The sequence below is a fragment of the Stenella coeruleoalba genome (genome assembly GCF_951394435.1).
Source record: "Stenella coeruleoalba genome assembly, chromosome: 11".
In the NCBI taxonomy this organism is placed as follows: Eukaryota; Metazoa; Chordata; class Mammalia; order Artiodactyla; family Delphinidae; genus Stenella; species Stenella coeruleoalba.
Window position 1 is genome coordinate 70489175 of NC_137157.1, and position 22134 is coordinate 70511308.

A 22134-nucleotide genomic window follows, 5' to 3' on the forward strand; every position below is an offset into this window, starting at 1 on the left:
GAATTATGCCAGCTAACAAACCAAAAACAGGAATGATAGAGCATGCCCATGCCAGCAGCCCCTAATTATTTAATGGACCTAGTAGTGAGAATTAATGGCTGCTGACATGACACACTCACGCATACACACACACAGGAGATAACTGGACATCGTGTACCACCTGACAGAAGAAAACGACACCTTTCCAAAAACGAGTCTTTCCCAAAGTTGAGCAAATTACATGGAATGTGGAGGACCAAGGAGCATGTTAAATTATGCCATGGAGATGCAGTCAGCCAAATTCAGACTGTGGGCAACTCAACATCGATAGATACACATTCCAGTTTCTGAGAGAGAGGAAGAGAGAGGGAAGAGGGGAAGGGAGCTAGAGAGAGGGAGATATGATGGCTAGGAAGTCTACAGATTGAAAGAGACTTTAATGACATTTTATAAACAGACATTACTAAGCTATATGTTTGGGTATGCAAATCATTTGGGTGATAAAATGATAAATAAACCTAAGAAAATGATTACCAAAAAAGTCAAGAGGATGGTTACTCCTTAGGGGTAGAGAGGGGGCTGTGTTTGGAGGGGACACCAGAAAGTTTCAGCATGGCTAACAAAGTTCTAACTCCTGATCTGGGTAGTGGTTTTACTAGGTGGTCATGTGATAATTCATTTAATTGAGCTTTGTTTTATGTGTTTTCTATATTTTTCCTACATTTACAAGAAAAGATTTTAAAAACTAATTAACAAAGAGGGTGTACCTGTGTTCCATCCCTGGTGGTCAATACAGTACACAGTTGCAAGCCCTACCAGAGAGAGATGGACAGTCTAAATGTGCCTATTTTGAGCCACCGATCCCCTTGAGTCTGTGACAGCTGCCATCAGTTGCATATGATTCTTTCTCTATTGCCTTTGCAATAACTGGGGCTGTTTCTCCTATGTGGGTGTGGACGTTCAGTAAGTAACTCCACTCTCTGACCCTGTCTCTATCCTTGCCACAGTCATGTGTGGATCTTCTAACTAGGCTGTGACTACCTATCTTGACACCTAGTATACAAATTTCCACCCTAGTCTCAAACTTGCATTCATTTTAGGGATATATCTGGGCACTTTTGAGTAGCCACTTAGCTGCCTAACATTTTCTAAAGTTAATATCTTATATTCAATCACAAAGAACTGAGGCTGAGAGAGACAGGGACTTGCTCAAGGTTAAACTGAGTAAAGAGATCTGAACTCAGTTCTCCAATTACAAATTCTGTGGTTGAATTCGATAGCTAGTTTGCTGAGCTATCTCTCTTGTACAGGAAGCTAGAGCTACATCAATATGCCTTTACATGATCCTGATGACAGGAAATGAAGGCTAGCCCTTCAAAGTGCTGAAATGAAGTGAGAGAGAGAGAGAGAGAGAGAATGAACAAACCTTTAAAAAGATATATATAGCCTGAAATAATGAAAGTGATTTGTAGTTAAAAATGTAAACTTTATCAAACTACTGAAAAAATTTTAATATGTCACAGCTAAATCACTTCAGTTGGCTAAAACCCCTCCACAGCCTTCATTGCATGTGGTCCCCAAGTGCGCAGTAGAAAGTAGAAGGAAGGACAACTCATCCCGGTTTGCCTGGGATTTCCCTGGCTTTTAGCTCAAACTTCCCTATCCTGGAAGGCCTACAGTCTCGGCAAACTGGTCCCTGGAATGCACACCTCTTTTTTTAGGCTCCAGCAAAGCCAAACGGCTGTATAAGGGTCCCCATCTCTTCCTACTGTTGGCCCAGATTTTACTTCATCCTGCTTATTCTTCAGAAACACAAATCAAGCTATTGTGGTTCAGTTTAATTTTTTTTTTTTCTTTTTTGCGGTACGCGGGCCTCTCACTGTTGTGGCCTCTCCCGTTGCGGAGCGCCGGCTCCAGATGCGCAAGCTCAGCGGCCATGGCTCACGGGCCCAGCCGCTCCGCGGCATGTGGGATCTTCCCGGACCGGGGCACGAACCTGCGTCCCCTGCATCGGCAGGCGGACTCTCAACCACCGCACCACCAGGGAAGTCCCTTGTGGTTCAGTTTAAATGCTCTCTCCTTCCTGGACTCTTGGAGTTGAAGTAGTGATCTCTTCAACTTGTGAATTCTCAGTGCATTTTATCTGTATCCATCTCAAGACACATAACACTTCTACTTTACATCATTTTTACATACATGCCTTACCCCTCTTATTGGACTATGAGACATGTGAGGACAGCAGTAACATAAGTCCTGGGCAACCTGAGATGAGTTGGTTAATTGATCTTTGACTTCCTCAAAATACTAGCCTGCTGTCTTTCACACTGCAGGTCTGCAATAGAGGCATAGTGAATGAATGACTGTTATTGGGATATGAGAACAGACCTGATTCTGGCAAAGTGACATATATTTGTGTTTCTACTCTATACCTAACTTCCAGGTGAGATTTTTCCCCCATTAGGGCTGGTTCAAGAACATTAAGTCAAAGGACTGAAGAATCATAAGCATTAAGATAGATTTAATCTGGTTCAATTCTATATACATAAATTCGAGAATCCATGAAACAGAATTTTTTGTACCAGGTACACAAATAAGTAAAGTATGATCACATGAGTTTTATCAGTTATTTCATATATATATATATATATATATATATATATATATATATATACACACTATGTCTACATTTCAAGTTATACTTTGTTCCACATATTAGTCACATATTCATTTATTTATTCCCCAAATATTTATTGGGCACTTATGTCTGGTGGTATAATAATGCAAGATGTTTGAAATTATACATCATCTCATTTGATGTTTACAATTTCTCTGAAGTAAACATGTCAGATATTATCCCTTATTTATTAATGAAGAAATTATTAGATGTTTAAATTCCCAATGCCAGGAGACCTAGAGCCTTTGTCTTTTGGCTCTAAACCAGTGTTTTCTCCAGAATACTATGCAATATCAACTAATATCATGAATTTACAAAAATGCTTCTGTTGATAGTACACACGTGACATCCATTGGCTTAGTTACAGCTCCAAGGACCAGTGTGTAATGGAGCATCCTTTTCACACCGAAATCACTAGGTGACCATCTTCATTTTGTATCTACAATTATTGCTTGCAGAACTAAGAGGGCTTTACCAACTTATGGACTCCTAAGAATGTCAAGTTATTAGACTAGACTCCAATGGAAAGAAGGGTGTGGATTGCAAGGAATAGGACTAGGGTTCCATTTGAGCTTTGTTACTATTACCTGTGTCACTTTGTGCAACTTACATACTCTGAAATAATACTTACCTTGCAGGCTGATTGTGAAGATGGAATGAGATAAAATACATGAGAAGGGATTCATTAACCGTGAAGTATTTGGTCCATACTGGGGCAATGGTTCGGCATGGGTTCTAGAATCAGTCTGCCCTGGGTCAAGTCCCAGCTCCCCTAATTTCTATCTATGTGATGTTGGGCAAGTTGTTATTTTTTAACTTTCTCTGTTTCTTTGTTTCTCATCTCTAAAGCAAGGATAATAATAGCATCTACCAAACAATTACTGCAGGGGTTAAAGTTACTGTGATGATAATATGTCATGTATACCTGGCACATAGGATGTACCCCCATCCCTACTGGCTACTAGTAATCATACAAGTAGTGTGGTAATGATAATAATGATCTCTGTTTCCAATTTCCAGGTTATCTGTTTCTAATTTTTCTATCATAATAAAGCTCTATTACATTATTTCAAATTTACTTCATGGAAACATCATAGCCATACTTCTGTCCACCTTGTTTGCTATTGTACACTTGCATGTTGGTCATTCAACAACTTCTGAAAGGCTGTTTCCCAGCCCCTTGTAGAATAGAAATAGTGGCGCATTTTGTAAGTGCATAAACATTTTTTCTGTGTAAAGAATGTAATGTAATACATTCAGAGTAATAACCCTGATGCTTCTTTTAATGCATAATGTGTAAATAATGTGAACATAAGTGTACAAGAAACTGATGATCACATCTGAAGCAAGATTCATACAACTGTGAAATAGGTAGTTCTTTGAGAAATTTAATGACTACTAATCTAGCCCAGTATAATATTGGCTTTCTTGATTTGATTGTCTATAGGCCAATTGGCTATGTACATTCCAGGATATCATGTTTTGGTAATGTCACACTGTTTAGCAACGTCATGGATAAGTATGTAGGGTTTCCCAGCACACTACCATCACAGTTTTTAGTTCTACAAAAGTGACCTAGTAAATGCTCAACAAATCTTTTCATTTACCAGAATTTTTTGAACACCATGATGGATAGAGAATGGTGATAATTCTTACACATTTTTGAAAATAAGAGCTAATACTTATTTAGCATTTTTTATATACCAGTCATCATTCTGACACTACGTGTTATTCATTTGGTTTAATCCTCATGTCAACCCTCATAGGTGAGTACTATTAATATCTCCTCTTGACAAGGGTAGAAAATGGGTCACATTAGTAGTAAATGGGGGAGCTAGGAGTCAAACCCAAACAGTCTGGGTCCACTGCTTAATCAGTAGTTTATACTGATTGTCACTCAGAGATAATCATCATTATGACAAATTCCTAGATGGTTAGAACAAGGCATTCTGCTGATGCTTGTAGCACACTGAGATGGAAGAATTTCCCCAAGGACCAGAAGTGTAGTCTAAAATTAACTCCCAGGTTCCAAGTTGTATCCTCAAGCATGGCTGCATAAAATAGATTGAATAAATCTAAGCAATTTCATAACCTTACTCCACTCCACTGGTGATGGAGGATTGCTGCACTGAATACGTACCAACAACCATAGAATATCTTTCCTTCTGTAATAAATATTAATAAATATTAAATGCACTAATAGTAGGGCAGTCATATCTCTATATTAAGAAATTATCAACAGTTGCTTAAGTAAATTTGGAGGTTTTGAGAAAAGTGAAGGTATACGGATTTGCTGATGACTCCCAAATTTGAATCTCCAGGTTTAATTTCTCTCTTAAGCTTCAGAACCCCTTATTCATTGACTAATACATTAACATGGGTTGTCCATAGCACATTAAATTCAATTTATCAAAACTGAAGCCATAATCCTCTCCCTCCAAAACTGCTGCTTTACAAGTGTTCTGCATCAAAGAATGGCCTGACCATCCCCAGGGGCTCAAGTCTGAGGTCTGAGCATCTGCCTTGGCTTTTCTCTCTCCCTACACCTAATGACCAAGCACTGTCAACTTTAACTGCTACATCTCTCTTCCTTCCTTCCCAGACCACTCTCCCAGGTTCAGGCTGCTACCTTTTCTCAGCTGTGTCCTTCATTCACTCAAGAGCATTTGGAGTTTAGAATCATATAAGGAACGACCTGATGGGTTTTTGCTTCTCTCTGCCTGCAAACACACATTTATAAGCCCTTCATTTTTAATTAATTTTTTTTAAAAAATGAAGTATAGTTGATTTACAATGCTGTGTTAGTTTCAGGTGTACAGAAAAGTGATTCAGCTATACATACATACATATTTTTTTCAGATTCTTTTCCCTTATAGGTTATTACAAAACACTGAATATAGTTCACTGTGCTATACAGTTATCTCCTTTATATATAGTAGTGTGTAGATGTTGATCCCAAACTCCTAATTTATCTCTCCTCCCCTCTTTCCTCTTTGGTAACCGTAAGTTTGTTTGCTATGTCTGTGGGTCTGTTTCTGTTTTGTATATAAGTTCATTTGTACCATTTTTTTACATTCCACATATAAGCAATATCATATATTTGTCTTTCTCTGTCTGGCTTACTTCTCTCAGTATGATAATCTCTAGGTCCATCCATGTTGCTGCAAATGGCGTTATTTTATTCATTTTTATGGCTGAGTAATGAACATTGGGGTGCATGTCTCTTTTCGAATTATGGTTTTCTTTGGATATATGCCCAGGAGTGGGATTACAGGATCATATGGTAACTCTATTTTTAGTTTTTTAAGGAACCTCCATACTGTTCTCCATAGTGACTGTACCAATTTACATTCCCACCAACAGTGCTAGAGGGTTCCCTTTGCTCCACACCCTCTCCAGCATTTATTATTTGTAGACTTTTTGATGATGGCCAGTCTGACTGGTGTGAGGTAATACCTCATTGTAGTTTTGATTTACATTTCTCTGATAATTAGTGTTGTTGAGCATATTTTCATCTGCTTTTTGGCCATCTGTATGTCTTCTTTGGAGAAATGTCTATTAAGATCTACTGCCCATTTTTTGATTCTTTTTTTGATATTGAGCTACCCCCAGTTCCCTGGACCCTAACCTACCTAGCTCTCTCTCCCCCTCTATTCTCTCCCCCTCCAACATGCACACACATACACAAAAGAAAGTATAAAACAGAATATTGCTGCTCTAGGGGTGGAGAGTACAGTTCTGTCAACACCACTCTTTAGGTCTTTTTGGTATCTCTCTTTTTTGACTTTAACAGAGTATAGACTCTACTTTTCTATCTAGTACTGTGATATATACTCTCTCATCCTTGGAATCTGCTCACTTATTCAGTCATTATAATAATATTCAAGGTATATAAAGTTTACTTCTGGATCTCATGGAGTAAACTTTATAGTGAGAGGAAGCAGTAAATAAATAAATAGATAATCATTACATAAAATATCCAGGCAAGTAAAGGGGTTATCACAGAGTGATGTGATGGTGAGTAATTGGGTCATCCTTCTTGGCTACTCTAGAGTCTGGAATATCTCTTTTATTCCCTGCCTGCTGACATACATGTATACATATAATCAAGTAAATGTAAATTAAGAAAAATAAGGCAGGTAAGGGAATAGCAAATAAAGAGAGAGGTTCTTTTAATAGGGTTTTCAGGGTGTGAAGTTTTCTCCACCTTCAGGACCCTAGGAAATCAATTATCTATTGTAGTCCTGGTATTTTCAGACCTACTTCATCCCATTGCCACTTTTTTCTATCATGAAAACATCCTTAATATGGCTGTTTAAAACATTAGCATTACAAATCAACATGTTAATACCACATCAATTTCTGTCAAACTGATAATATAGAATGTCTGATTGTATAACAATTCTGGCTCAGAACACCTATCATCAGAATGAGTACCTGAGTTCTTTTAAGAGTTTGAACTTATCTAGAAATGTCTTTCAACCTCACTCTAAAAAACTTCCTGGTACAAACTTGAACGAGTTACATACCCTTTAGATGCCTCGATGCCCTCACTATGAAATAGGGATATTCACAGTACCTACCACAAAGGGATTGTGTGAACATGTGTTTTACCTGCAGCCTGCTTCATGTAGCTGCTCAATAAATATTGGCTAACATTATTAGAGCTTACAATATCGTCTTGCTGAAGTGTCTAAATTCTGTTATTGTGAACATATCCAAAAAAGAGGCAGCTATATTTTTGTTTTGTCTACCGTTTTTGCCTATGACTGGAAGGATATTTTGAAACATCAATTTTCACTGGGGAAAAGTTGGATTCCTCTAAGATTAAAAAATGGTTGATATCATAGTGTTTGGCAGCCAGGAAGGAGCAGAAAAGAACTACCTGGTTATGGGAGGTAGGACCTGGGCCAAGACATGGACCCTCTGAGTTCCACAAATATTCGCTGAGCACTTCCTCTTTACCATGCCCTGTGCAGGCCTCTAGAATGTGCTATACTTAAGTAGGCTCATTTGTGAGACTTTCTCAAGTGACACATGCACAAGCTCTAGTCCCAGGGCTTCGAGTCAGCAAATCTGGGATGAGAGCTAGAAATACACATTTTCAAACAATCCACAGAAAATTCAGATATGTGCATCCTTTTCCCTCCTCAAAACCTAGAAGTAAGGTGTTAAACCAGACACTCTCTTGAATGTCTCCATCAGGAGAATTTCTATTATGATTACTCATGTGATTATGAAGATCTTTGGGTCTTTGTTACTAATTTTAAAAAGTAACTAACATTTCCAAAGCACCTACTATGGCAAATGTGCTCTAAGTCTCACAAAAATTTTATGAGATATATATGGTATTTTTTAACATAGAAACCTCAGGCTCAGAATATTATGTGATTTGATGAAAGTCACACAGCTGGTAAGTGGCAAAGCTGAGATTTAAATCCAGATGGGCTTTACTTTAAGACTGTGTCTTTTCCAATAAGATATTTCACTTCCCTCAGGAAGTAAGGCAATAGAGCCCACTTCATATAGCACAGTGTCTTTGATGAATGTGCTGTGAACAAAGAGCTGTGGGAGGTAGGCTTGAAGCAGTCATTGCCTCTTTTTGCAGTTCACCAGACATGTCCTAACTATGGGCTATGACTATGAGCAATTCTTACCAGACCTGTGGCAAGACTGGGTTTTAGCTTCTGGAAATCAGGTATGTGGTTAAACATGAAGAACTCACCACCCACTAGAGGGACAGTGAGTGACCCAAATTAGAGATATCGGAGCCAGGCAAAGGGAATTAAGTGACTGCTTATTGGATTCTATGTTAATGAGATGATTTTCCATCATGCACCATAATTGATTAAGTAAAAGTATGAATCCATATACTCTTCTGAAAGATATGAGTCTTCTTTGATTTTCAGTATCTCTAGATACCAAGTTCAACTTGTCTGGAGCTTAGTTGCTCCATATTTGAAATCTCTTTCAAAGAGTGATGACAAAACACTTAAGGTTATTGAGGTTATAAAGCTAATGGTATCAGAGGATAATGAAGGCTATACTTTGGAAATTGTGGTTTCAGGTTGGAATTCTTAAAATTGTTTTTGTTTTTAATCCAGCTATGTGTAAGCCTCCTTCTTAGCTAGCCTGAAGTAGACCCACAAGTCTAGTGATTAAATCCAGTGAGAAGGGACCATGTGTATCCACCACATTCCTGCAAGCAAAACTCACCAGTGTAGTGGAGTCACATGGTGAATATAGCCTAGATCCCAGACTCACTACTTGGAGAAAGACATTCAGATGATCTTACAGACCTGCATCCAACTCTGTATGAAGGAGAGATGCATCTTTACTTCATTAAACCACTAAAGATTTGAAAACTGTTTGTTACCTTAAAATAGCTTAGTATGACTAAGACATAGAGACAGCACGTCTGAGTTCATGTATTTAAATAAATACAGTTAACATGAGAAAGCTCAACTCATCATGACTCAATAACAAGTCATGATGGCTTCTGGGGACCTCTTAGGCAATTTTGTGTAAAGCAATACAGCAACATTACCTAGCCCAATTGAATGAATATTCAGAAATATCAGTATAAAAATTGTCAGGTTTCTCAATAAGCCATCCAGATTTTCATCAGATCATTTGCTTAACCATAAAGATAAGCTATATTTTTTTTGGAAGGAAGGGAGAATAAATCCAACATAAGGACAGTCTTATATAAGCAGACTAAATATATGCACAGTGTGATCATACAGCACTAATTACCCCTTGGAGCAAAACCTTGCCCATTTTAGAAATACTGATGTTCAGAGTGGCTTTGCATCTTAATTGCATTAAGACAGCAACTTTGTATTACCAAACAAACATAGCATAAGTAAGTTAAGCTCATTTCTAATCAAATGATGAATTATTTTCGAATAAAAGAGAGTAGGACCTGAAGGAAACCAGACACAGGATGGAATGGTTTTAGTATGGAATAGGAATTTCCAGAGCATGATGAACTTCTCAACAGAGAGTAATGAAACAACATGGACTTCAAAACCAAAAAAATCATGGGTTTAAGGCCCAGCCCTAAAATTTGAGCTGCAGTAGCATGCTTGACTTTCTGAATCTCAGTTTCCCTTTGGGAAGCAGAGTTAATAGCTTTTGCCTTGTGGCATTGTTGATAGTATTACATGAAAAACTTGTTCCTCATATAAGACCATCTTTTCCTATCACAACTCCTAAGGGTCTTCCTGCTTTCTGAATGATTTGGATGAGTTACAATTGCTAACTTGTTCAAAATCTTAACAGGTAAGGATGTTAAAATATCGACTTTTTAACTGCTGAGGGTGGAGAGGGTCTAATGGCAAGGTAAAGTAAAATCTTATGATTTGGGGAAAGACTCAATGTTATGAAACTAATATTAGAAGTTAGGCAACATTTTCATGGCAGTACGTCTCTTAAGAATATACAGTGTTATGTGCAAAACATCAGAGGTATAGGACTACACAAATTCAGTAAAATTTTGGGAAAATTTTTGTAGTAGAATGACGCTTAAAGATTTATCTAACTTAACTCACTGCCAAACAGTGCAAAAAACAAAACAAAACAAAACAAAACAAAACCCAGAGTTGAGCCTATGTTGCTAATTTTTAGTGAACAAAGAGGAGTTGTTGAACAATGAAATGAGGAATAGTTCAGGAAAACCAGAATAAGCATACATAAAAAGAGGGAAGCTACTGGAGGAGAGGAGCTTAGATAATCATGACTTGAATAAATGTCATACTGACAAATGAAATTCCCATTATGCGTGTACTATGTGTGCACACATGCACAGAGATGGAGAATGAGATGTATATGCACATTTTGTGTGTATGCATATATTCATAAAATTTTGGACACTAGTAATGATTTCTAATGGAGTTTATTACTGGAAATTTATTACAATAATGATAACCAATAAAAGTTCGTTGAAGTGCCAGACAGTCTGCTAGGTATCTGTGAGACATAGCTCCTTTGAGAATTTATTTCATAATTTCTGCCATGGAATGACAGATACCCAATATTCTCTTCTAATATTAATTAGTAAAATGAAAATTAGTTATATTTGTGTTGATTCTTTTTTTTTGGTTTAATGATAAACCTATTTAACTATTTTCATAGGTGTAGCACATAAAATGGTGTATAATTCAGTAAGAATAAAACTACAAATAAAAGCAAATTGATAACTCTGTCAGGCTCAAGAAATACCAAGGTAATGAGCCAAGAGATTCTAATTAAAAACCATCAGTTAAATTCATTTATTCATTCAACAAGTATTTATTGACACACATGGGTCCTCTGTTAACCTTAAATGATTAAATAAATAAATCATTAAAACAGAATTCTCAGTAGAGATATAGTATACTAAACACTGTGGGATATTAGCTGGTTGAGTGATCTATTTTATATATATTATTTACTTATAAATATATGATGCATGTATATGTATTTCATTGTTGGTAATTTTTGAGTATTTCTCAGAAAAACATAAGGTAGGATATATTTAGTGAGGAGAGAGGGAGGAGTTGTAGAAAAATTGTCAGTGGGAGGAACAGTGAAAAGATGAATATTTAAGAAGGCATGGGAACATTAAAGGAATGACATATAATTTAGTCTGCAGGGTAAAGTTTGGAATCTCCTCAGGAGAGATGAACTTGACTATTGGGTGAAAAATCTTGAGGGTCTCTGTTTGTTCTTTCTGCAGTGGGTAATGAAGAGCTACTGAAGATTTTGTGTAAGGAGTGCCAACAAATAGGCCATTATTTCAATCTCTCAAGAGTCTTGAACTGGAAGGAACAAAGAGGAATCTAATAACAGTATTAATAATAAAAAAATAAACCTTTTACAATAGTATGTAAATGGTCATGAAAAATGGGAATGGAAAGAAGGGGTATACTGAGTAAATGAGAGAAATGCTACAGACATAGGTTCCAAGCTGTTTTGCCAAGTGATTGGCAAGGGATAGGAAGGAATCAACAATGAATACATTTGTAAGATTGGGTGTTTGATTTCAAGGCTATGTCATTTATAGAGATAAGGAGGTCAGGAGGAAGAGTTACTGTGGAAACAGATTGGAGTTGGGTATGATTATATTGAGGTACTTCTTAGAATAAGATGTCCTCTATGGAGTTGAAATTTTGATTAGAGAGGACAAAGATAATGATACTGATATGGATGTGAAGGTCACCAATATGTATCTGAAGGTAGTGAGTTGGAAAAATATCAAAGAAAAAGATATAGAAAAAAAAAAGGGTCCAGAACTGAACCTCTAAAGAAATCAGAGGAGGACGGGACAGAGAAGAAAGTCAAGAGTCAAGGGAGTCGAGAATCCACAGAAATACAGTTTCAAAAATGAGGGGCTCATTAATAGGGTCGAGTATGGCTGAGGATTCCAGGTAGGGGTGCAGTGCGGGGAGTGGTGGATTGGAATGCATCAGTCATCCCTGAGAGGCTGATTAGAGGAAGGAAGAGAGATCTGCACAGAGTTGAATGAGGGATGGGGCAAGTGATGCAGTGTTGATAGTGGATGAAGACTATTCTTTCAAGAAGTTTGTAATGGAAAGAAGAGGAAGCTAAAATGTTATTGTAGGAGACGGTAGGATCAAGAAAGGATTTGTTTGTTTGCTTGTTTTAAAATAGGGATGAATGGAAGAAAGAAGAGATTGAAGATGCTAAAGAGAGATGGAACACAAAAGTAGAGGAAGTCAGAGTAAATAGGATGAGAGCATGGTAAGAGCAATAGGTATTGATTGGAGGAAGATTTTTTTTTTCCTCAGGCAGAAGACAGAGATGAGTAAAGATTAGATAATTTAGAAGTGTGAGAAGGGAAAAGAGTTGAACAAGCTCACAGCAGACGCCTTTGCATTCGGTGATGTAAGAAGTGAGGTTACAGTTTTCTTGAGCTTAACATAAAAAAAATAGTAAGCTTAACTTACAAAATCAGGAGGTACTCAACAAATAACAATAATTTAACATACTTCAATGCTGAAGAAAACTAAGTTTCCACAGGAACATGGAAACTGCCCTCTTAGAAGTGACAACTTGCTTTGCTTTTGTCATGATAAAACTTACATCAAGCATATGCAGAACAACTGAGGTTCCAAGCAATGATCTAAAATTGTGATGGATGTAGGGAAACACCAAATATTACCAAGAAGGAGTCCTAATATGTTGGATGCATCTGACGGCTGGCTAGTTTGATTTAAACTTACAATTTGAACAGATATAAACTCTTATTTCTTGACAGTCATTAACCGCAAGTCATAAAAGTGCCATTAATTCTGTAGTAGTCAGCAAAATGCTTTGTAATGATCTCACATTAATGCACCCCGCTCCTATAAAACCCCCATGGCAGCAAAGGTTTACTCTGTAATACTAGTTGAGTTTTCTGAAGCTTAAAATCTCTGCCAATGCACCTGCTTTCCAGAAGATCATTAGGTAAAAATCCCAAGGCAGCATAATCAACCTGGCTTCAGTTACCTCACCGTCTGCTAGAGAAGAAAATTAATGTTATTCCATGAGTCTCTCTCCCAGGATTGGCTAATGTATAGTTACTGGGCCAGCTGTCTGAGGGGTGCTTAGGTCTGTTCTAAGCTGACCTGGCTCATCGTCTGTGTGGATCCCAAGTCCCAACATAGCACGCTAACACACCGACTGTAGCCTGCACCAGCTGTTCCACGATTGTACAGGTACTTAACAGGATTACAGCACACGGAGCTACTAGTTTGGCAGTGAGCACTTTGTCTTCCAACGACAGCTTTATGGTGACTGTCACAGAAGCCATCCTACTTTTTAAAAAAGCGTAAAACCAAAACACCAGATATAAAACCAGCATTCAGGACAAGAAGACAAGGAGAAAAGAAAGGCTCTTATGACAGGGTCATTGCTCAAGCCCATTTAACAAAGGATTTCTCTTTTATTCTCATTTCCTATGGAAAAGAGTACAAATTAGCATGGAAAATCCTGCTTTATCTCTGAATGGAATTCCATAGCCTTAATCTGAAATCTGCTTTTCTTCTGGCTACAAGAAGCCAAGCAGGGTATCCCAACAAATTGCAAGGGGAGATTTGTCACATTTGACTGGTTCTCAGACTGTGGGTTGTCAGCTGGATGTTGATCTGAGACAGCAGTCACCCTGCCAATGACACCTACGTCTTACACTGGTCACACAACTATTCTTCTCCAGCCAAGCCCTTTTCCTCTGGCTGCTGCTGTATCCACTCAGGGAAGCAGCAATAGATCAATGCTCCCTTCATATATCAGAGCTGTCTTCCAAGGTGGACTGCAGTGAAATTGCTTTGTTTTACCTAACAGCCAACTCTGAAATTTCAGGGTAGAAAAGTAACCACAGGCAAAATGTAGTGAATCTCACAGAATCCTCGTTTTAACCATTTTAAATAGGACAAAGTCATGACTATTTATAGAGCTTACTTTTGATCTGCATGAACCATGATCACACAATTTTTTAAAAGTCAAACATTTTTTACTAGGAATAAAATTCCTTAAGGGCGGTTTTCAAGTTGGTATCCATATGTAGTAACTACAGTTACTTCCTTGTTTTGATGCGAGCTAGAATTGTTAGTGTTTGAAGGTGTATACCACAGTATCTTTCTTCCACTTACTCTTTCCTGATAATATACCAGCAGAAATGATACCAACATTTCATTTAGAATGACATTCCGCTTTCATTACTGTTCCATAGAATGAAAGCAATCTTTCCAAGTTTTTCAAATTTAGATTTTAAAGCATGTTTCTATTTTTAAAAATTTCATACATGCAAACATCAATGTACTTTTGTTGTTTGTCAATGTCAGTTATAAATTCAAATAACTGATAATCTACTGCAGAAGGATGCTCCTAGAAGCAGGGAAAAAATAACCTTATTAAAACTGTATAAATTCTACTTTGTCATTTAATGTTTAGTTTTTAAATAAAAATACACAAACCTGTAATTATACAAGTTATATGTCACATATATAAGATAAAGGTTGCTTATTATCTGTTGCAAGGATGAATAATTAGGAAATTAAACAATAGAGTTTTGTGTTACATAACTATCAAGGTAGTTAACATGTTGGACTAAGCTTGTCATTATATATATATATATGTTTCTATATACACACACATATACATATGTATATGCATATATATGTATTTTTATATACATACACACACACACACACACACACACACACACACACACACACACACACACACATATATATATATATGGACACACACACATACACATTATCTGAAAGTGTGGCTAAATCTTCAGACCCACATAATGTGCCATCCAGCTTCAAACTTCAACCCGCTCTACCTACTCAACAAATACTGTACAGTCTTGCCATTCTACAACATTCTCCTGCACCTTTATCCCTGTGTACTTTTTTTTTTTTTGCTGTACGTGGGCCTCTCACTGTTGTGGCCTCTCCCATTGCGGAGCACAGGTTCTGGACGCGCAGGCTCAGCGGCCATGGCTCACGGGCCCAGCTGCTCCGCGGCATATGGGATCCTCCCAGACCGGGGCACGAACCTGTGTCCCCTGCATTGGCAGGCGGACTCTCAACCACTGCGCCACCAGGGAAGCCCATCCCTGTGTACTTTTGATGATGTTATTTCCTCTACCTTGATTACGATTACTCATCTGAGAATTCAAATTTTATCCCTTCTGTGAGCTGTTTACTTCTTTCTGAAGCTGAACGCAGTGCCTCTATCTCTGTATCTCCATACCATGTTGTAATTATCGCTATTCTAGGAATTCTAACATTACCTCCTTACTTGCCTGCTGGGTTGTAACATCTTGGAGGATAAACACCGTCTCCGCCTTTCTGGCATTTTGAATACTGTCTGGCATGTAACAGATACACATTATGTACTAATGCATGATTGAACGAAGTGTGTGAAACTAAAATAGTGGCCAAATTAAGCAAGAACATCATACATAAATCTCTTAAACTATTAGTCTTGTCAATGTTTTGCCAATTGCTTTCCATGAAAGTAGCCAGTGTTATTCAGTTTGTGTTGACAATGGCACTTGCCAAATTTCCTGTGGTCAAAGATGGCACTGCCTATAAAATAACCACTAATTTAACATCAGCTTATTTTTGGTGTGGGGAGGAAAGGAAATACAACAACGTTAAAGGCATGTATGAATTACAGGCCTGTTTACCATTTTTAAAAACGTTAAAACATTTAAAAATTGTGTGTCTTTAGAATTAAGGAAATATGGCAGTTTCTTTTCCAAGTAAGAATATTTGGAACTCGTCCTTGGTTGGGCTATAGCATTCATCTTGATATTCTGTCTCTGAAAGCAATAAAGAAGTTGCATCCTCGCTTGTTTTTATTAAACGACAAAACAAGTTTATAGGGCAGGAAGTCAAATTCCAGTTTATTTTAGAACACATTCTTTAGATGCTGAATGTTTCTACCAACCCCCCAAATTCACATGTTGAAACCTAAGTGCAAAGTGTTGGAATTTGGTGATGGGGGCCTTTGGGAGGTGATTAGGTCATGAGGGCGGAACTCTCATGAGAGGGATCCGTGCCTTGTAAAAGAGATCCCAGAGAGCTAGTCCACCATTTAAGGACACAGGGAGAAGACAGCATCTATGAACCAGGAAGTGGGCTTTACCAGACACCAAATCTGTCGGTGTCTTGATCTTGGACTTCCCAGCCTCCAGAACTGTAAGAAATAAATTTCTGTTGTTTTTCAGCCACTTAGTCTATGGTATTCTGTTACAGCAGTCCAGAACAGACTAAGAAAGATGCTTTTATCAGTAAGTTCAAACATCAAGGCACAGGATGCTTTTAAGTAAGGGTATTATGGTAGTGTTTTGGGAAAAGTTTGCACGTATTTGGACTCAATTTCTAGAGCTGCTACAATATAAAAGGCCTGATCCAACACACACCTTCAGACCAGTTAGAATATTTACCCAGGGAAGAAAAACAATTCATTCCAGGCTAAATCTGTCCAAATTTCTAGTTGTATATATATTAAATCTGTCCGGTTGCTAAATCTGTCCAAATTTCTAGTTGTATATATATTAAAAAAAAAATACATGTTGAGAAAAGTAAAAAAAAAAAAAACAAAAAAATGCTTTTAATCAGAAAGAAAGTCCCTCTTTTGCCATTCTTGGTTTTCAGAAAAAAGAAAAAGATTCTCTCATTTTCAACAGAAGAAAAATGCGTCTCTAAAATAAAAACTTAGTTACCAAACTTTAAACTATAGGAATATATAAGTATGTGGAAGAAGCAGGAGTAACTACGAAAATAAATTTAGTACATTTGTTTGCATTTTTAATTCAAATCTTCTTTTCCAATTTATACTATGTTTAAACTCTCAAATTTTAATGGTTTAGCTTGGGAAAAATATATTTGTCAATCTCAGAGGAAATATTTGGGTCTCCATCAGTCATACAGTTGTAAAGTCTTAGCAGAAAACTAAAATAATGGCTTTGCTTCTAGGTCCCGTGTCTGCCAGCCAGACTTAGTCTCTTTCAATCTACTTAAAATTTAAAACGAATGTAAAGTATACACATATTATACTTGCAAGCATGAAAATAGACAAAACTTAGAATAATTCTATTTCGAGAGTCAAGATCTTGATTATCTAAGCAGATAGTAAAATGTGACATTTTCAACAAATTCCTCCCATGATAAATGACCCTTTGTAAAACTGAAAGACATACTGTAACTCAGTGTTAAGGTTGCTATGGTAAAGCATGTCTTCTGGACACAATTCCTCATTTCCAAATAACTGTGTTTTATCTACCACTAGGTAGCCGATTTCTTCCTTTAAATATATAAAAAAAGCATATCTATACTTAACAATACTTTCCCAAAGTTGAAATTTCACCAAAAATGTTGGATGCTTTACGACAAAGGATGTTAGCTTTTACAAATTTGATGGTTGTCAATATTTTCCTATATACAGGCTAAGATATTTATTCATTGAACTTTTATTTGTATGTGGGCTGTGTATACTGCTGGACTCTAGGAAGAAAAGGCAAAGTTCCAAACCAGTAACTAAATTTTAGTTTTCTCCACGTACATATGAAGAAAGTCCCATTGACTTTTCCTTCTGAATATCTTCTCAGCTCTACTCTCATGTCATTTTTCTTTCTTTTTTTTTTTTTTTAACATCCTTATTGGAGTATAATTTCTTTATAATGGTGTGCTAGTTTCTGCTCTATAACAAAGTGCAACAGCTATACATATACATATGTCCCCATATCTCCTCCCTCTTGTGTCTCCCTCCCACCCTCCCTATCCCACCTCTCTAGGTGGTCACAAAGCACCGAGCTAATCTCCCTGTGTGATGCAGCTGCTTCCCACTAGCTATCTATTTTACATTTGGTAGTGTGTATACATCCATGCCACTCTCTCACTTCATCCCAGCTTACTGTTCCCCCTCCCCTTGTCCTCAAGTCCATTCTCTACATCTCCATCTTTATTCCGGTCCTGCCCCTAGATTCTTCATAACCTTTTGATTTTTTTTAAGATTCTATAGATATGTGTTAGCATACAGTATTTGTTTTTCGCTTTCTGAATTACTTCACTCTGTATGACAGACTCTAGGTCCATCCACCTCACTACAAATAACTTAATTTTGTTTCTTTTTATGGCTGAGTAATATTCCATTGTATATATGTGCCACATCTTCTTTATCCATTCATCTGTCGAAGGACACTTAGGTTGCTTCCATGTCCTGGCTATTGTAAATAGAGCTGCAATGAACATTGTGGTACATGTCATGTCTACACTTTTTACTGCAACCAACCAAGGTGAAATTATCATCATCTGAACTGTGCAAAACTGGCCCTATTGCATACACCCTGCCTCCTCCAACAGCTCATACAGCTTCCATAGTTCATCTGTAATACAGGTAGATTTTAAAATACAAACTGGATCAGACCACATCCTTACCTTAAGGCTTCAGTAAATTCCTGGTGTCTTAAGGCTAAATACCTAAATCCATAACAGTGTTTTGCAAGGCCCAGCATGATTAACTCTATGCTTTTCCCTTCTCAGTTCTTGCTGTTCTCTTCAGTCATAGCCTTCATTCAAGTCTTCAAGTGTGCTCTGCCCTGTTCCCCGCAACCTCAGGACTTTGACTATGCCAGTCCTGAATGAAAACCCCTTTTCTTTGTCTCATGAATACCTACTCATCTCACAATGTCTTCTGGGACACCCTTCCTTAGGCTCAAAATTAGATTGTCAGTTAGACATCACTGTAGCATTCTGCATTTTTCCACCATGGAAGTTATCATAGTTTTAATTACTTTTGTGGAAACTTACTTAATACTTATCTTCCTAACTAAGCTCTTACTTCTAGATTTTTAAGTTTTAGATACTATGTTTTGATATTTTACAATGAACAATGAATATTTAACTCTTTACTCCCCTTCCAACTCTCTGATATTAATTGTTATATCACATTCTTTATTTAAGTCAATATTTAGTCATTACTTCACATATATATCACAGCCGAGCCATGTGATATATTCTGATTACATTTCCTTTCTTACACAATGTCTTGTTTTTCCTCTTTTTTGTTTGTTTACTCAGTATGTATCTATGTTATCTCTACAACAGAGACTGCTAGTTGTCATTTGCTATCACACATCTCTTCTTCCAAAGTAAAAGAACTTCCAACTTCTAACTTGGTACATGATTACCCAAAAGACATTTCTCAAGGGCAGCCACGTTTCTGATCAATGCTATGTAAGTGACATGTCATATGGCAATTCCCAGCAACCTTCCTAAAATCACTGCTGCCTCATACCCTTTGTTCATTTTTCTTCATCATCACTTTCTCCTTCCTGCCATCTTCCCAGCAGAAATAAAGTGGACATGATGACTGGAGATGAAGCAGTCATTTGGACCATAACAGGACCTTGGGAATGGAAGACAGGTATGCCCATATATGTGGTTCAAGGGGGTCTGCTATGATTGCTACATTACACATAAAATTGTATTTTTGTATACCCAGATATGGTGGGAAATATCTGTAGGAATTATTAGATTTTCAGTGAGGGAGCTATAACCCTAGAGATATTGATTAAAGTTGGTCTAATGCAATCTCTTTATTTTAAAGCTAAAGAAACTCCCCCAGAGAGATAACTTGTCTTACCAAAGATCATAGAGAAACGAATAGCAGATATTGGACTAGCTTGAGATCTTAGGCTCTTGGCCTTCTTTTCTAACCTTTCTCCTCAACTTCTTTGTCTCCTGTTAACCAGCAGAGTTCCTCTGAGCTATTATAACCTGTGAGAAAAGCTGTTGATCGCATTAAGAACTGAAATTAATAGGGGAAGAAAGTGAAACTAGAAGGACATAGCTACTCTATTTTGTTTACCTATAGGGCCTTGTGAAGAATTAACTAGGTTAAAAAAATGTCTTTTGATGTCTTTTACTTGAAATAGCATTCCTGCTTCAATTAAGCAGTATCCAGTGAAGCAATAAACCAATAGAATAAAATAAGCCAGAATTTGCTTACCCTCCAAGTTCTTTAACATGCTAAAAAGTCAACACCATGATGCAATATCTGTGCTTTGGTTGATGAGTGCCCAATAAATGAGGAATCGATTTGATTTTTTTGAGAGAAGTCAGTCTGATCAATGCTATTTCTCATTCACAGGTGTGAGTTTTACTAATCTGACCCATGACTAAAAATAGAGAAACACCAGGGGAGGTAGTGTATCTCTAATGTGGCATGTGGGACTGCCATCTTTCTACTTCATCTTCAAGTTTCTGTCTTAAATGGGAAGATGAAGGAAGTGGGGCTAGAAAGGAAGACTGGTGCTGCAGATAGGATAGCTGTACTTACATCAGGGGGTAACACTGGTTTTGTTTGTTCTCACTTTCTAGGCATTAGTTTGGGAGAGCATAGGCTCCCCTTGCATGACATTTCCAACCGGATATGACCAACCCTTTCCCAGGTAGCTTCTATGGGCAACAGTGAAAGAGGCACTTTCTCACGTTAAGACATTTAATCCTGACAACAGACTTCTCATCTTTAAAGATGAGGAAATTAAGGCCAAGAGAGATTCAACAGTCAGAGCCATTAAGCCAAAACAGAATTCCAAGTTAAATCAGTCTTCCTTTACATCTCACTGCAGCATTCTTCCTCCTAGACAGGGTACCAAAGAGTATACACTTCCTGACCTCCTAAATGCTAAAGAAAAGTCTGTATCAATTAAATTATGAATATGACAACATTTTAGCATTTCACTTCAGGCTAGGCCAAGAATGCATCAGAAGACTCAATAGTAAAATGGTGTAGCACTAGATATGTTAACTATATCTGCCTATGATAAATAATTCCAAGTAGTAGATTGTATTTAAAGGCTGAGTTATTAGGCAGAAGTTTCAGAATAGCCATTTTTATCTTTTTAATTATGTGTGTGTATGTATTTTCCAGGATATGAGAAAATAGACGGTTTTTAGGAAGTCTTATGCTTATGGTTTTCAAGCAAAAACACTAAAGAAGGCTGTACATTATCATGCCCAACAAAACATGAAAAAAGAGTATTAGAAATTCTTCTGAAAGAAAACATGTGTCATTGTTCACATTTTTACAGTGTTTAATTTTCTCAAGAAGGTAGAAAGTTGAAGTGGAAGTTTTTACACTGTTATGGGTTGAATTGTGTCCCCCACAAAACTATATTGAAGTCCTAGCCCCCAGTACCTCAGAATGTGACCTTATTTGGAGATAGGGTCATTGCAGATGTAATCAGTTAAGATCGGCTAGAGTGGGTCCCTAATCCAATACGACTGGTGTCCTGAGGAGAAGACAGTCATGTAAAGACACAGGGAGAAAGCATGTGAAGACGGAGGTGGAGAGTGGAGTTATGCTGTGACAAGCTAAGGAATTACGAGACTCTACCAAAAGCTAGAAGAGGCAAGGAAGGTTCCTTCCTCGGAGGCTTCAGTAAGAACATGGCTAAGATGACACCCTGACTGCAGACTTTTGGCCTCCAAAACTAGGAGGCAACAAATTTCTGTTGTTTTAAACCACCCAATTGGTAGTATTTTGTGAAGACAGCCCTATAAAATTAATACATATGTTAATACTGGTTGTCTCTGAGTTTCATTGAGAATATTGAAAAATATCCTTTTAAATATCTGAATCTTACCGGGAATACCAAGGAACTTTTCACATGTTGATATTTCTGAATCCTCATTTATAAGGTGGTAAATAATTGAAACACCAAAAAAAAAAAAAAAAGGTCAGAAATGACATCATATAAATAAATTCTACAGTAAGGGGAATAAATGTGTCTAAGAATAATAGAAGGAACACTTTTCATCAGTGCTCCCATAGCACCCTATGAATCCCTGTCTACTTCTCTTTTTCCCCAATGGACTGAGAAGTACTTCAGGATAGAAATCTTGTTTATTGGTAACTTCTGCACTCAGCCAGGTGCCTGGGGACCTGAGTTTAGTACTCAACAGATGTAC

The 22134-nt window shown here is 37.3% G+C and overlaps 1 protein-coding gene across 2 annotated transcripts in view; it reads right to left on the minus strand.

The window, feature by feature from the left end:
• Window positions 1-22134, minus strand: part of PDZRN4 (PDZ domain containing ring finger 4) — a 369700-nt gene that overhangs the window by 148322 nt on the left and 199244 nt on the right. The window lies entirely within an intron of this gene.